The 18,240-nt window shown below is 40.4% G+C and overlaps 1 long non-coding RNA gene across 1 annotated transcript; it reads left to right on the top strand.

Moving 5' to 3' along the window:
- The first annotated feature begins 8,393 nt into the window (after nt 1–8,393).
- On the top strand, nt 8,394–16,088 carry LOC307027881. The gene is made up of 3 exons (XR_013804789.1): nt 8,394–8,891; nt 13,696–13,775; nt 14,322–16,088. It is a non-coding gene; the product is annotated as an uncharacterized lncRNA (long non-coding RNA).
- The last annotated feature ends 2,152 nt before the right edge of the window (nt 16,089–18,240 follow it).

Below are 18,240 nucleotides of genomic sequence, written 5' to 3'. Positions count from 1 at the left end.
GCTTCATTTCTTGATTTACTTTCATATATTGCCTTGAAATCCATGTCCTTGATGTTGAGTTGTTCCAGTGCAGTTTTCAGAATGAATCTTTGTCTGTTATAATCCGGGCAGCTAAAAAATACATGATGTATTGTCTCTGGTTGTTGGCAACCATCACAATTGCCATTTGGTTGTTTTCCAATCAGATGCAGTGATGAGTTTAGTCCAGAGTGTCCCAATTGTATCCTGCTGTTAATGCTCTGTTCTCTTCTACTACTCCCCCACGTGCTTCCTGTTCCTACTTCCCTTTGTATCTGATATAAATGTCTTCCTTTGGTGTTACTGTCCCATAGTTGCTTGATAACCACTTTTGTAAAAGATTTGACTTCTGCTCTACTGATGGGTACCATAATATCAATCTGGTTTGCTTTCAAACCACATTTTGCCAGTTGATCCACTACTTCATTCCCTCTAATACCCACATGCGCTGGAACCCACACAAATTGAACAACAATTCCCAGATTAACTAACCTAAACATGTTTAGTAAAATTTCATGTAAAATATCCTGACGACATTCTGAAGAGAAGTTGTTTATACTCTCCAGAGCTGCACTGGAGTCAGAGCACACGACCACTCGCATTGGCTGTATTTCCTCTACCCACTGAAGTGCTAGAGAGATAGCCATCATCTCTACTGTATATACTGCAATGTGATCACTTGTACGCTTTCCCACTTTGACTTTTAACTCAGGAACATAAAATGCACAACTAGTTAGACCATTTTCTGGATTTTTGGATCCATCAGTAAATATTTTTATAAACTGCCCATATTGTTCATGTAGAACAGTGTTCACATAAGCCTGAACATTGAATTTGTTTTTCATTGAATGTACCCTTTTCACTAGTGACAAATCTACTATAGGTTGAGGTAGCAACCATGGTGGAACAGCTGATAACAACACCGTCGGACTAATATTCCATTCTTTAACTTTGAATTCCTTACATATTTCCGAAACACAAAAACAAAAACGTTCTTTTTTTATTTTGTTACTTTCCCAACTTGTTTGTACAGTTTGTTTAGTAGGGTGAGTATCTTTATGACCCTGTAGATTTGCCCAGTAATGAACAATTAACTGCTTTCTCCTCAAAGAAATAGGTACTTCTCCGACCTCTACCTGAAGTGCCGACACTGGTGTAGATCTTACTGCCCCACAGCATATCCTTAGTGCTTGTGCCTGGACTCTATCTAATTTTTGAAGAGAAGAATATGCAGCTGACCCATACACTATTAGTCCGTATTCTATGGCTGATCTTATTAAGGCTGTGTATACGTTCCTCAAAGCAGCTTTATCAGCCCCCCACTTAGTGCCTGCCAAGCACCTCATAACATTTAAAACCCTTTTACATTTATTTACTACTTTATCAATGTGAGTTCTCCATGTGACTCTCTCGTCCAACCATATTCCCAGAAATGTAAATGTCTTCACTTTCTTTAGATCTTGTTCATAAAGTTTTAACCTAACCTCCTCACCTATCCTTTTCCTCGTAAAAAATAAAGTTTCAGTTTTTTCCACCGACAATCTAAACCCCCGTGTCAGAGACCAGCTTTCAATTTCCGTAATGGCTTCCTGAATCTTAGCTACAATATATTTTACATTTCTGCCCCTTTTCCGAATAGCTCCATCATCTGCAAAAAGTGACTTACCAATATCAGATCCTACTTGTGTATCATTGATCATGATAGAAAATAAAAGAGGACTGATGACACTCCCCTGCGGGGTTCCATTTTCAACTTCATGCCTGCGAGAATATGACTTGCCAACTCGGACTCTGATGGCATGGCCAAACAAAAAATCCATAATCCAATTATATACATTACCTCCCAGACCCATAATGTCCAGTTTTATTAATAATCCTTCCTTCCACATCATATCGTAAGCTTTTTCCACATCAAAGAATACAGCTACAACACACTCCTTGTTCGCTTGGGCTTTCCTGACTTCAGACTCCAGGCACAGCAGTGGATCTAAAGTACTCCGCCCTCTTCTAAACCCACTCTGATAAGGAGTCATTAGTTCATTTTTCTCAATGAGTATGTTAGCCTTTCTGTTATCATTCTTTCCATAACTTTACACAAGTGTGATGTCAGAGCTATAGGTTTATAACTGCCTGGACTGGTTGGATCTTTCCCAGGTTTCCTAATAGGAATAATGACTGACTCTTTCCATATTATTGGCAGCTTCCCTTTCTCCCAGATCTTATTGTACATCTCCAGCAACTTTCCTAATGCAAAATCACTTAATTTGGTCAACATTATATAACATACATTATCTTTCCCAGGAGCAGTCAATTTACACTTACTTAATGCTCTTCTCAACTCTTGAATAGAGAAAGGTATATTTACAACACTGCGACGAATGTCTTTCTTCATATACATTAGGATGCTCATCTAACACTTTCTGCCTCCTGATCTTACCTTCTTCTGTCAAATTTTCCGAAGAATGAACTTTGACAACATTTTCAGCTACAATTTCTGCCTTCTCCAAAGCACCAGTGGCAACTTCCCCTCCAATCTCTAATACTGGCAGGTTACTCTGATGTCTTATTCCCCTCATCTTCTTAATCATTCCCCGTACTTTATCTAATGGTGTAGTTCTCCCAATACTTGAACAGAATCCTCTCCAACACTCCCTTTTTGCTCTTTTAACAATGTTCCTTACGTGAGCCTGTGCCTTTTTATATTCTAATAAATTATGTAATGAATGTGTCTTTCTTAGCTTTCCAAACAGCCTGATTTTGTTTCGGATTGCATCATTACTTTCTTTATTCCACCACGGTACCATCTTAACACATTTACTAAGTTTCCCAGTTTTATTCCCAGTAGTTTGATTAGCGCTTTTAATTATATTTGAAGTAAATTGCTAATTTATTTCATCAATACTTTCTGCCATATCAATCTGATCCAATTCATTATCGCACAATTTAGCAAACATCTCCCAATTTGCTTTAGAAAAAGTCCATCTCATGATACCGTCTAGCTCAACCACATGATTTATATCAAACTTGATTATAATCGGAAGATGATCACTCCCAATACTGTTATTTGCCAATACTTCCCAACTGCTACCAGAAGCTAATTTACTTGTTACAAGAGTTAGGTCAATCGCAGACTCTGTTCCATCTCTAAAATTGATCCTTGTACCTTGCCCATTATTTAAACAAACTAATTCCTTTGCCTCCATTGAATCCTCCACCACCTGTCCATTGTAATCTGTTGATCTCCCTCCCCACATTGTATTATGTGCATTAAAATCACCACACCATATTATTTTATTTCCTTGGCCAAGACTGTCTAATTCCTCTATTTTGAGTTTATTACATGGATTATAAAAATTCAGGACACTAATTTTCCTTTTATTAATCCAAACTTCTACACCCACTATTTCTAAATCATGACTGTTCTTAAATGTTAGCTTACTATAAGACATGACTTCTCTGATAAAGATTGCGCATCCCCCTCCCTGGCCATCATTTCTATCTTGTCTTATAGCAGTACATCCCCCAATTATGAAGTCCAAATCAGTCTTCAGCCATGTTTCTTGATACTACTTGGGATTTCGTAGCTATGTTTAGTGAAACCTTTTCTGTTGCTTCAGCATATGAGACTTTATTTTGCACTTTGTATCTCTGCACCTCCTTGGCCTTTTTCTGCATTTCACAGCCCTGATACGCAGCACTATGTTCCCCACCACAGTTACAACATTTCACCTTAGCACCTGCAGTACAACTACCATATTCATGTTCCCCCGCACATGTTGGACACCTGGGCTTAGTTGCTTTGCACTTGTCTGCCACATGCCCAAACCTTTGGCACTTAAAGCACCGCAGAGGTTTAGGGATGAATTCTTACTGGAAAGCTCATGCAACCGATCATTATCTTCTGTTGTATTGTTTCTTCAAACTGAAGAAGAACAGACAAACTATCCACTATCTTACCTTGGTACCTAGTAGGAAGACACTTTACTACAGTCACTTTCCCCCCTTTAATTTCCTTCTTGAGTTCTTCTATGCCTATTTCTATGGGAACTCCACTGATAACTCCAAGTATTTTCCGATTTGCTCCAGGAACATGGCATTTAATTCGAACTTCATTCAGGGTCTTCATTTTCAGTAACTTTTCCTGTTGTCTTGCATTAATCAACTCAACCAACATCCGTCCTTTGCTCAGAAATCTTGCTTGTTTTATCGATCCAATTTCTTTGTGAATTGCTTTAGTCAGGGCCACTGGATGTAGCTTAGCTGCGGATTGTTCACCAAACTCCACAATCACTTTCCACTCTTCATTCTCAATCCTTTTCTTTACTTTCTTCAATTCATTCTGTGAATCAGATTCACTAAGACTGTCACTTGACATGTCTATCTTCTTTCTTGAAGTCTTTTTCCTTACTTCATTCCATCCTCCTTCAGATGCACTTTCCATATCCTCCTCTCCAGGACTCAAAGAAGCCATTCCACCAGCTGCTCTCAATCTCGCACTCACTTCAACGTTCACTCCTATCTCCGTCTACTCAGTCTCAGCACGTGTGTCCGCTGCTCCAACCAAGCAAGAGCAAGACCCTGGTCCTTAATGGCGAATCGCTTCCACTTGGAGCATATATCGCCACCTAGTGATGGCAGTTTGACACTGAAGCTTCGAACGGAGCTTCAACCCTGGACTTCCTATTCCATAGAAGCAGTGCTTCGAAGCTTGCTTCAAATCACGTGACATGTGACGTCCGAACCAGCAACTGCTTCATTTCCTGAATGAATCAACTCACTGGTTCGCCGTCCAATCAGGTGATTCAATGCACTGCCTCGTCTCGATTCTGACAGGTTGAAACTGTTTCACATTTGAGCGCTTCAACATTTTATAACCGCTCTAAACAATGCGCAATGTGTGGGTTGTTGTCGTAGTTTGCATTGTTGCTGTTGAGTTGTTGTTGGCATTGTATTTTAATTGGATCATTATAGAGCAAGCCAGGAAGATAAATAGGTCGTTCTGGCTCGTGAAACACTTCGAAATGTGGAGAAGTTGTGAACAAAAAGACAATGAGTAAAATAAAAACACTTTGATGGTCTAAGGAATTGATAGCCCAGTGGATAGAGCCGGCGGCTAGGATGCGGCGATATCCTCCTGGTCCGCTGGTTCAAAGCTTGGAATAGTTCAACTTTTAATCATTGCTTTTCAACTTTAATACTTTAATAACTGATAAAAGGCCCTCTCCACCCAAAAAAACGTCAAGCACTCTCGAGTCTCTTCTCAATAACCCAATACACACTATTATCAATCTGTAATTGCAAATAGAACATGATATTCAGTCTTTGTGTGTGTGTGTGTATCGAATATTTTTCAAGGCAAAGATGCGTTAAACCCACTGCAGCCTTGCACTTCGCCAGGAGAGGTCGCTGTAACTGGAGCTTCGAGAAATGAACCTATTTCCGACACAATTGTCCAAGTGGTTCGACGCTTCATTCAAAGCTTCATTTTGCCATCACTATCGCCACCTACTGTTGAGTTATTACATGTTCATATTAAATCCTTATCCTCAGAGAGCGAACTCCTCGTCTCCAGCTGTTATATATCCTCTTCTGGCTACTCCCTGCGAGCCGGCTCGCCTCGTCTCTAATGTCCGTTATTGCATTAAACAGAGGATTGATACATTTCACATTCAATATATGCTTGACACGCCTCTTCTCCTCATATTCTCTTTCATCACTTTTTCCATTTAACACATTCTAAACACTGTAATTCATACTTTAAAAATACTGGAAATACTTCACGGCATTTTGGTTTCCGGTGGAGTTCCGGAAGTTGTCACATGCTACCCACGCCTGTAAACAATAATGTATTCAAATAAACTGTACCTTCATTTAATATTCAGCATGGTAGTATCTCGACATCTATAGTTGTACTGTTAAATCAGTAGGTTTTGGTGTGCATCACTCCATGTCATTTCGCTACTAAATTCACCTCTTTAGGAAATAGTATATTAGCCACATGCTAAATGCTAACCGGAGATGAAGGATTTTCAGAATAAAAGCTTAACAACTGGTTGTGCACGAGAATTTCTGTTTTTTTCAGTATAAAACAGCATTTAAACTGACGGTAGGTTTAAGCTACATTATACCATCAAAACATTGATTTTAATTTCTAACACTACAGGGTGTACTTTTTTTTTTTTTAAACACAAAGCTAGCTGAGACCTGAAAAACAGGCTCAGGGCTTAACAGGTTAAGAAACATATTAAGAAAGAATCAAATACCATCAAATTCAACTTGCAACATTTTAAACAAATTAGACCTTTCTTAACTGTCAATGCTGCAAAGTCATACCTCCACTGTATGCAGTGGCGACTGGTCATTACAGGCACAGCCCCACCTAGTGTCAGCAGAAAGTATTACAAATAATGATTAAAACAAAATGCAAAAAATAAATATATAGAATATATTTTAAGATCATGTTTAATCATCTGATTCGTCTGTACATTGCTGTTTTAGTCTGTGTTCTAGTGTCTACAGTGTGTGCCTATTGAGCTGTTTAGAGCCATGTGAGACAAAACCCGATCATGCCCCTCCCTCTCACTGTCTAAGTGAATGGTGACTGTAAAAACTACACTGCGCATGCTCAGAGTATTGTCCGATTTAATGTGTGTGGCAAAACAATTATGACCATAGGGGCACTGAGCTGCCATCCCCACCATACGTCATCTCACATGATTCAGAGCTGATTGGCTGTAATGTGTATGTAATACATTACATTAATGTACAATGTAAACATTTCACGTGTGCCGTGAAAAGTGTGGTATATGAAGAGCAGACCTGAGACGCGTCATAAAACCCGAAAGTAAGCTGTGCATGGGTTCCCTCCACAAAAAAGCAATGAGATTTCTCCATAGGATTTTAGAAAATAGCTCCAAATAAGATCTGTGGGAAACGTACCTGTTAGATAAATGCACGTTTTGTTCAGCCGGATTGTTATATTTTTCGTAAAATCTGTTAAGTTAATGTTTTAAGTTCAGTCTTGTATCCTGTTTTATTGTGTAGTAACCTTTCCTTCTTGTTGCAGATTACCTCACTTCCTCCCTTTGTGTGTTTTCCCTCCACTGTGATTGTCGACTCCGCCCTAATTGTCTGCACCTGTTCCCCCTTAGCCTGCCTATATATAGTTTCTGTCTCCCTTGTCTTGTTGCCAGTTCGTTTCGTCCCATGTGCCTGACTGCCAGCGTGAAGTCCTTGTTATCTGCTTAGAGCTAAGAACCGAGGTTTTGGAATTTACTTTTTGACTTTTGATACTCATACTATGTTAACCTTTTCTTCATAAGAGTGTTTTTTGTTATCAAAACCTGTTACCTCTACGGAGAGCTCACAGTGTCACTATTTTTTCAGTAAAGACTTTTTATTTGTACTTTGTTTGTCGAGTCGTGCTTTTGGGTCCATACTGGTTTGCCTAGCCGTGACACGGATAATATCCACATGTCTACCCTACTTTTATAATTTTCAAATCATAAATCTATCGATTAGATGTATGATAGACTTTTGAAACTACAAGAAGATAAGGAGGACTTTTACAAAAAAGTAAGAGAATTTAGTCCAGAAGGATAGGCAAATGGACTTCATCTTCAAGTCAAGGTAAGACCGCAATTTTATCGAAAATGTGATCTTATTAAGAGAGAACAATTCAATATGTAAATGTTAAATTACATTTTTTGGGTATCCTTTTGTTGAACTGTCTGTTTAAAATTAATTCAAAACGTCAGACAAAAAAAGCTTTTGAAAATAATATTATGTTTTGATTTAGGTCAAAATATAATATTTGTAAACCTGAAGAGTCAGTGCCAGTGCCTCACCAGCCATGAACCTCACTGCACGTCACTGCAGAAGCTTATATATATATAGACGTCTACGTTTTTTGTGCCCCACCACTTTTGTACATATAAAAACGCCACTGACTGTATGATTCTATCCCACATTGAATACTATTTTACAAACTGGTCGTTTGCTTGTGCGACAAACCTTAAACCGATAGAACAGCTGTACAAGAGAGCTATCAAGGTGTTTGAAAGAAAGCCTTATTCATACCACCACTGTACCATCATTGAAAAACACAATTTCTTAAGTTTTGACAATTTTAAGTCTTTTAAAAGTATGTGTTTTTTTAATAAATGTTTACATGGACTGGCCCCCCCTCCCTTGGGGGAATTTTAAAAAAAAAAGGTTCGATGACAAAACTAGGAAAGATGGCTAGAGTCACAAAAAATGTATCCTTAGGTACTTTTATTGACAGCCAACATGCTGAAAAAACACAAAGTAACAAGGATTTTACAGGAAGAAAACAAAAACCTCATATACATACAGGTTGAGGACAAGCAGCAAACTCTGTGGAAGAGCCGGGACGCCAATACGGAAGTGGCACATACTGCAGTTCATATATTGGCCGATAGGGACTGACTGCAGAAAGGAGCAATTTCCATAGACCCCCATGTTAAAATGCCCAACTTTACAGCAGAAAAAAACATGTTTCTTCCCATGGATGCAATAAATATTATTTTGAATATAGTTAGATTCCACCTTCATGGTTATGGATCTGTGAGTGAATTGTTTTCTAACACGACCCTTTTATTTATATTAGGTCTTAAAGTTTTTGCATAAATTAGGGCGTGGTCACATTGAGTGACGGCTCTGTGAAGTGACTGCTGCTGTTAGCTTCTTGTCTCTCTGCTATCTGCTCCGTGAAGCTACGGGCACTCTGCCTGTTCAGCTCAGCCAGGGAACACAACTTGCCCCCGGCCGTGTTTGTTTGTTCATGCTTATATATCGGACTATTGTGACTCGCTCTGCGGTTGAAACAGACGGTGCATGAATGCGGTTTTGCGGTAAGTGAAATTTGAGTACTTATTTATGTGTTAATGATTTTAATCAGCTACGTAATTAATGTTACGGCTTGGGTTAGCGTGTAAGCGAGTGGTAGCTACATCGGTGCTAACGATGCTAATAGTAGCCTCCAAGTTAAAATCATAGACTATATTTATAAAGGTTAAAACGAAATAGTTAAGTGGGATAATACTGTACAACAAACGGCTTCTGTTTGAGGTTGATAAAATAAGGTCATCCTTGTAACTTAGAGAGATGATTATTATTTAGGAAGGAAATGTATGCATCGCTAAGGTTAATTTAAATTGGCTATGCTCAAGTATGTGGACAAGCTAATGTTGAAGTAGTGTATGTGAAATCAACCTCACAACAAGATGTGTGTATATTACAATTATTAATGTCATATTTCAAGATGATTACTTGCATATTAAAATATGGTTGGTTGAGCTGGAGTTCATTATTGAGCTTACACGTTAACATCACAGTCATCTGAAGAACAAACCCAAACCTTGTTGTTTTTATGAATTGCATTACCAAATTGGTATCAAATAAACAGCAAGCATTGGTAACACAACTTCCAAAGTTACAGTAAAATAAAAAGGACCCTGACCCGGACAATACACAATCCAACATGTTCAACAGAAGAGAATCATTTATATTGTTTGTACCAGGCCTGGAATTTCGTCATTTTAGGGGCAAGGCCACTTGGCCTTTTGAGTTGTCAATTTTTTAAGGGCACAAAGGCCAAAAGCCAGGGCACCAAGGCCATAAATTAAAACAATGATTTAACATACGATATGAAGTGACTACGATTGTATATGCATTTACAATACTTTTATATATATTTATTAAGCATTCAATGGACACCAAATTGCAATTAAACAAATTCTTTATTAAAACTACCAAGGATTCTTATAGCACAGACATGTTTGGCTCACTGTGAGACTGTGGTAGTGGGCCTACGTCAAGGTGCGTCCTTATTCTGAGTCACTTGAAGATGGAGATGATGACGAGTCAGGGAGATTTGGACTTTTGGGGTTCCTTTGACCATAGGGATGAATATTGGGACTCCTTTTGTTGATGCCAGCTGCCCACCATCTTGCCACAGCTTCATCACTTTGATATTCAGCAGGAGCACAACCCTGGGATTTGATGAGGAGTAGATCTTCAATTGTTGAAGTGTGCAGGCTTAAACGTCAATCGCCCTGCAATCTCTTCATTACTGAGAACTGCCGTTCAACTTGAGAGGTAGAGACAGGAAAAACTAGGACTATTTGTATTAGGTGCAGCAGATTGGGGTACATTCTTCCCTTCTCCAACAAGAATCTGGACCATAATGGGAGGAAAGTTTCCCTACTATGGTGACGCACAATGTCGTATGTAGACAGTTCAGGCATGCCACAAGACATGTGAATGGGTATTTTGATCGCGTTTTGAAAATTGGGCGATATAAACGAGCAGCAAACTTTGAACTTCCGTCTGCGATCGCCGGTAGTCAAATAAGTCTGCACAGAGGTCTTTGACAGCTAACAACACAGCGCTAACTGCCTAGCACTAGATAATAATAAAAAAAGAACACAACTGCAACATAACTCAGGGTTCTTACACCTTTTCCAAAGTCAAATTCAAGCATTTTCAAGGTGCATTTTCAAGCTTTTCAAGCAGCGTACAGCTGTTGTAAATTACATATTTAAATGCACATATTTATACTCAAATGATTATTTCCCTACCTCACATTAAATCCGATGTTCTTTATGCTATAAACAACCAAATGTGTGTTTCGTAATAGCATTCTACATAAGGATGACAAATTAAAGATAAGAAAACAAAGTTTAATATTGTAAAATGAGTTACCCATATCATATATAGTAGACTGGGCATCCCATATAACCTGGCTGAGCCAATATAAAACAATCAGCCAACTAACTTTTCAATAAATTCTTCATTAACATTTTTAACATTTTTGAGGTCCTTTTTAGGGTGGCAGTAAACATACGGCTCTCCAAGGTTAGGACAAAACCATTGAAACACAAAGCTGCGTGTGCAGAGATCCTCTTTCTGTGTAAGGGTTTTGGAGGTTTCCAGGGAATTTTTTGCAGAATATGAAACTTTTATTGCCAAAATCTCCCGAAAAATACATGTTTGAAGCTTGTAAAGGGAAGATGACAGCTCTCCCTCGCACTAATGCTTTTACGTAGCGATGCTCCCCCCTCCCTCCCGCTGACATTATGAATGTATGGCGTATAGCAGGGGTCGGCAACCTTTTTGATGTGAAGTGCCATTTTAAAAATGTTATCAGCGTGCCAACGATCGATAATTATCAACGGGGGGGGGGGTTGAGGAGCTTGACGCTCGTCAACTATCAGCTGGAGGGCGGGGGAGCCTCGCTGCGGGGAAGCAGTGTGTGGACCTGTCAGCGCAACTTACATGATGCCGAATTTAACAAACACATTTAAATAGTTGGTTTAAACGGCATAATAATAAGGACGATCGTCCGTTCTGTGATTCTCCAGAGCACAAATGTTATGATATTAGGGTCATGCAGAGTGAGATGAGATCGCTGTCCCTTTAAGAGAGAGAGAGAGGGGTGCGGCTTGTGCATGTGTGTTTGTGAATGGTAGAGCGACAGTAAGGGAACGTGTATATGTTTCTGGAAGTGAAACGGGAAAGCAGAAAAACAGAGGTCTTTGATGTATTTTGTGAAACAGAAGAACAGCTAAATAAATGCAACGTCCTCCCAAGAAGAACTCGCCTCTCTCCAGTCATTTAAGCTAAAGTGGGTTATTGAACCTGAAGCTTGTTGCTTCTGCCCTCCTCGACTACGGTCTGGGAGCCGACAGGAAAGTTCAACACACAGATGGCCAGTCCGCCCCTTTGTAGCATATTATTTCGATGAGAGATGAGCAGATCGCCACTGGCTTTCAACTAAATGCACAGCCACGCAAAATCTGCGGCATTTGTACAGCTCCTTATGGTTACTGCAATTAGTGAAGTGCTTTCCTCCGTGGTGAAACGATCAGCACTGCACCACGGAGGAAAGCGGCAGAAAGTCACCTGGAGTTAAAGAGAGCGGGGCTGCGTTGCGTGCATGGCTTCCTTCTGCAGGTAACGGGGAGACGACCTCTGGCGGCGGTCTCGCGTTCAGGATCCGAAAATTAATTTAAATATTTTGCACACTTATTCCACTTATTCCTAGTGTGCCACTGGTTATGCCAATGCTGGCACGCGTGCCAGGGGTTGCCGACCCCTGGCGTATAGTAATCATAGATAACACGGCAGGGTCCGTTACAGTTTGTTTTCATCTGATTTCAAATAAACAAAGTCTTGGCTTTCAGAATATTAAACTTGTTTCGGCAAATTCAGATGATAAATACAACTTTGAAGCTTGTAACGGCATAATTACAAGCGGAGAACGGAGTAACTTTACGTCAAAGCAGGCATAACAACAGCCGGTGTTTCTCGTGAGTGTTTTCCCCGGGAAACTAACACAATACACACAAACGCAAAAATACACAAACACACACTCGCGAGCTTCCCCCAGACCATTAATACAAACTAAAATATGTTTCCTCCGTTAGAAAGCTAGGAATATCCTCTTTCCAACAGTGTATAACTCAAAATGTGTCTTCGGGTCAATGTGACTGATTTCGATGGAGCAAGTTTAGGCACGAAAAATACTACCAGTAGAAATACATTGCTTTTATGTGCTTCATCCTCTGAAAACCACAGGATGGCGACTGTCGCACATACTGACATAGGTACGCTCCTTTTTATTATTGTCACCTGCATAAGCAATAATCCACATCGAGTTCGCTAACGTTACTAGCTTAAACAAACGTAACATGCAACGTTAGCCTAATCCAAAATGCTCTACTACGGCTTACCTTTCATATTGCTCGTCAGCGCAGACTCTCCCATCGCAAATAATTGAAATTCTTTGTGGCAAACTGTGCAGAAGGCGAATCGTTGGGTTGATCCTCGTTTTAGCCACAGCTTGTATTTCTTTTCGGATAGCCAACGCTCGTTAAAACAGCAACCTCCTGGCATACTGTCATTCTCTCATTAGAATGCCCAGGTCACACAAAATAAAACACTTGCAGGTCGCGCGCATAGCGCGGGAAGGCCGGAGCGGAGCTGTTTTATGTAGAAGCGAAGCAACTAAGCGCGCTCCGACTTCTTTATTTTCTTTTAATCTAAAAAGCGAACTATTCAGTCAGACAGCAATTTATTGTAAAAGTAAAGCATTTACAATTTCAAGCACTTTATCTCAAATCCAAGCACCATTCCCAAAATTCAAGCACTTTTCAAGTCATGAAAACACCTCGTAAAAATTCAAGCATTTTCAAGGATTTCAAGCACCCGTACGAGCCCTGATAACTTATCCAAGTAGTAACAAAAACACTTCAAAATATTATAATTATGCATTACCATACGAGCAAGAAATAGTAATGTTATCCATAAAATTACACTTAAAGCTGGACAAATGAAAAACTTAACGGCAAACAGGATCATCACAAAACCTTACCTCACCTCAGCCTTTTCTTGAGCGGAGAATCAGCTAGCTTGGTCCTAGACCGTCCTACGCACACGGACGCGTGAGGGGGTGGGCGGAGATAGGTCATAGACTGATGTCAACTGTCATCATAGACCGTTCGAGCGGTGCATTCCAGGCTCAAATCAAGCGCACCGCTGATTTTTTTTCCTCCTTCAAAATATGCTGGTGTTGAAGGCCACGGCCCTCGTGGCCCTCGTGAAATTCCTGCCCTGGTTTGTACACATGGTACTTTACATATCTTTTTGTTTCAGGTATCCAGGTGATGCAGACAGGCTGGACCAGAGAGTGAGAGACAGAACTGGACTCCTCACAGCAGTGAACTTCAGCACAGGTACAAATAATATTTTTTTCATACTGTACAAAGAATCAAGAAAGTATTGACTTTAATACACTGATATACATTCCATTAAACAATACTAGATCACCTACACACCAGTGAAGTTGAGGGGTTTTTTCTGTGCAAAAAGTTACATTTAGATGTTAACAAGCAATATGATTTTGTCAGCTTTCTAATTTAATGTATTGAAGGCAAATATATTTAACACATAGTGAGAACTGCTACTATTTATCTCTCAATATTGTATGTAAAGAAACGTGGTAAAAGTTATTCTTTCAGTGATACAACAGAGCAAGCTTCTACAGTTGCACTACGTTTTGATAACAGTTAAATATAATTTTAATAATAACATATATTTCAATGTTGATGAATGTCATACTGTTCATTCATAATCTGATTGTCTTTGTCGCTCACTGTTGAAATAAACAAAAAACATTACAATTACAAAATAATATCTACAGCCCCTAAACACACAAACACACCGCTTTCATAAATAACACACTTGTTCTGCAATTTTATGTTTCCTGTAATTTTTGTTAGGAAAGGACATGCCTGAAAGACACGACATTTTCTCCTTCTCTGAGGGTCAAGAAGAACATCAGGGGAAAATGAAAAGCTGATGCTATGAGATTTTAAGAGCAGTACACTACTTTTATTGTAAAAACAGTCAGCTGATCGAATGCACCGATTTCCACATCTACACTCCATCAGCTGATTATTTCCATTTGCCTCGCTTTATCAGGGTGTCCGCGGGGTCTTAAAAAGTATTAAAAGTTTATAAATCAATTTAGCGAAAATTAAGGCTATTAAAAAGTATTAAACGGCATTTTCCAAGGTATTAAGAAGGTCCACAGCAACGACAACATTAAACACCCTTTAATTTACTGAAACGACATGTCGGAAACCCCCTCAAGGCGGCCCATGCATAGCGCGCCGTAAAATGCTGCTTCTTATTTTAAGTTACGTTGCCTTGCTCCGCTCTGTGGGGGGGGAGGGGAGAGAGTCTGTCGATGAGGATCAAAGCTGTCCGGTCCCACATGCTAAGTGCTAGCCAGAAAGCCGCGGCGTTTAAGTCCCGACTCTCCCGATGGCCAATCCGTGCCTCCCCTGACTGCACGTCGCTGACACACACCGCTGCAGTGCAGGCTCTCTGCACGGAGGAGCCGCGGAGGAGCAGCGGAGTCCGGGTGATGCTGCTCCTCCAAGGAAGAGACACATGTTCACTAAGCCAAACTATATCCGGTCAGAGATCTTCTATTTTAAAGTAAAGTCAACACATATCGACCCTAAATATAGTCTATATTAAGAACGAGAAAAGTCTTAACATATATATCGGTTTTTTTAAACGTCTGACAAATGTGTGAGGGTGATGACGTCAGAGCATCGTCCTATGCCCCGGACAGCCCGGCCCAATTTAACCCCTGGGTATTTGTGAGGGAGCTCCGATGGCATTACCCCGCTGAAGCTCACCAAAGTTTAATATATTTCATAGTTCAAAGTTTTGTCAATTGTTTTGTTTATTGGTCAAATACTGGTTTTCTGAGGAGTTTTACTGGAATGAAAGAGCACAGTCTACAGAAGCAACAAAGCAGCATACTGCATTAAACCTGACCTTCACAGAGAGGTTGAAGTTCATGTGGAGAGGAGGCTTCAGTAGTCTGTCTGCACTCTGTTTAGTTGTGCTATATTACAATCAATATAGTCAATGTGAGGTAAAGTGTGTTGCCAATGTAACCGGTTAGAACTCGAAGTTGCGATGAGGTCTTAAAACGTATGGAAAGGGTCTTAAAAGGTATTAAATTTGACTTCAGGATCCCTGCATATACCCTGTCTATGAACTTCACATCACTTGTGCCTTGTACCGCAGAGTTTGCAACGTCACAAATAAATGGGGCCAATCTTCAGTAAGAATAATGAAAAAAAAGGAGTGCAAATACAATTTTATTGAAATGTGAACCAAAACTTAATCAAACATGTTTTAAATAAAAAGCACATATGGACAGAAGGTGTAAAACTATTAAATGTATAAGTAAACACATTTAGTCAAATAAAGTGACAGACTAGGCCTGTGCAGTTGGTATCAGCTTGGCCCAGCATGGGCTCCTCCATCAGGCCTGGACCTCCTCACAGACCCTCAGTCCTCTCCAAACCAACAGACGGGACGTCCATCACACGGAGGTTTCTCCCTGAAGTCTCTGCAGCTTTCTGGACACCACGCTGTCTCAATCCGTCCACACTGAATATGAGAGGGGGAAAATGAAAATAACAAATGCTTTAGACCAGGGGTCGGCAACCCCTGGCACGCGTGCCAGCGGCACACTAGGAATAAGTGGAATAAGTGTGCAAAAATATTTAAATTGTATTTTCGGATCTTGAACGAGACCGCCGCCAGAGCGCGTCTCCCCGTTACCTGCAGAAGGAAGCCATGCAAGCAACGCAGCCCCGCTCTCTTTATCTCCAGGTGACATTCTGCCGCTTTCCTCCGTAGTTCAGTGCTGATCGTTTCACCACGGAGGAAAGCACTTCACTAATTGCGATACCCATAAGGAGCTGTACAAATGCCTTAGTTTTTGCGCGGCTGTGTATTTAGTTGAAAGCCCAGTGGCGATCTGCTTATCTCTCATCGACATAATATGCTACAAAGGGGCGGACTGGCCATCTGTGTGTTGAACTTTCCTGTCGGCTCCCAGACCGTAGTTGAGGAGGGCAGAAGCAACAAGCTTCAGGTTCAATAACCCACTTTAGAGAGAGGCGAGCTCTTCTTGGGAAGCCGTTGCATTTATTTAGCTGTTCTTCTGTTTCACAAAATACATCACAGACCTCTGTTTTTCTGCTTCCTCGTTTCACTTCCACAAACATACACACGTTCTCTCCATAGGTTCTCTCACTGTCGCTCTACCATCCACAAACACACATGCACAAGCCACACCCCTCTCTCTCTCTCTTAAAGGGACAGCAATCTCATCTCACTCTGCAGGCATGACCCTAATATCATAGCATGTGTGCTCTGGAGAATCACAGAACGGACGATCGTCCTTATTATTATGTCGTTTAAACCAATTATTTAAAGGTGTTTGTTAAATTCGGCATCATTTGAGTTGCGCTGACAAGGTCCACACACTGCTTCCCCGCAGCGAGGCTCCCCCGCCCTCCTGCTGATAGTTGACGAGCGTCAAGCTCCTCGCCCCCCCCCCCCCCCCCCCCCCCGTCGATAATTCTCGATCGTTGGCACGCTGATAACAATTATTTTTTAAAATGGCACTTCATATCAAAAAGGTTGCCGACCCCTGCTTTAGACAATAAGAAACATAAAGTTGACTGTTGAGTTGCTAAACATTTTTTAGATTGTCAATACTATTACTGTATAACTAATATATCAGGTTAAGAGGCACATTCAAATAAAGATTGGTCTTTAAATACATGTTGTCTTTTGAATTGTTTGTCTAAAGTCAAGGATCTAGAACTGGTACTTAGTTTTAATGATACAGTCTGGTTATTATGCTGTTTGGAGGAGGCCTCACAGGTAAGAGCACTAACTAGCTACCATCACATGTACCTTAGCTTGACTTAAATGTATTAAACGTATAATTAAGTCATATCAAAAATATAAATAACTAATGTCATGCAAACATATTAATATTTGCTTGATTCCAGTGTTGAATTTAGCACAATTGCATACAAACGTTAAGGGATTTTAAGATTCTGAAGTACTATGTTAAAAAATCAATAACTTAGATTATTATTTATAGTTTTGCTGAATAGTTTCATGTCCGCTTACCTTAGAAATGTAAAATGCCACGGCAGATGGGGAGCATGTTAGCTTAGCTTGGTAGCTTCAGCTAGCTCTGGAACTTTCAGCTTGGTGGCAGGAGGTCCCGCCTCGGCTCCGCCTCTTTGCCCTTATTTGGAGCAGGCTGGAGTAGGCGGGATTTGAACTCTGACGTCACTGTCAAGCCGTTAGTGGCCGACTCCGCCTACTAAGGGTTTCTCAGAAACTCTCCAGAATCCTATGGGTGACATCACGGACCCTACGTCCATTTATATATACAGTCTATGGTTGAGGACATATAACTGATACCTCTGCTCTACAGCCACACTCCTCCAAAACACTTGTGGCCAGGGTTTTATACATGTTAAGCCCCTCCCCATAGGACAATCCACTATTTATACCCCTAACCAATGTCATTCTAATCTACAAACACATTCACAATGCAAGACAAATTACCCAAACACAACAAATCAAAACAGGTCAACATATTATATCTTTCTAACCACAGAAGCCCCAAACAATAACATGTTTACACTCGCAAGAAAAGTGCTGCCCATGCACTACATGGTATGCTCCAATTGCCCATACGTGTTCCCACTGATTGAGCCTCTACTTAAGGCTGCTTCTTTCTGTTGCTCTGTTTGGCCTTCACAACCTTGAAGTAGAGGGTAAGCAGGTTACTTGGAAAAT

The sequence above is a fragment of the Notothenia rossii genome, assembly GCF_949606895.1.
Source record: "Notothenia rossii genome assembly, chromosome: 2".
Lineage (NCBI taxonomy): Eukaryota > Metazoa > Chordata > Actinopteri > Perciformes > Nototheniidae > Notothenia > Notothenia rossii.
This window is presented reverse-complemented; position numbering and strand designations above follow the sequence as displayed.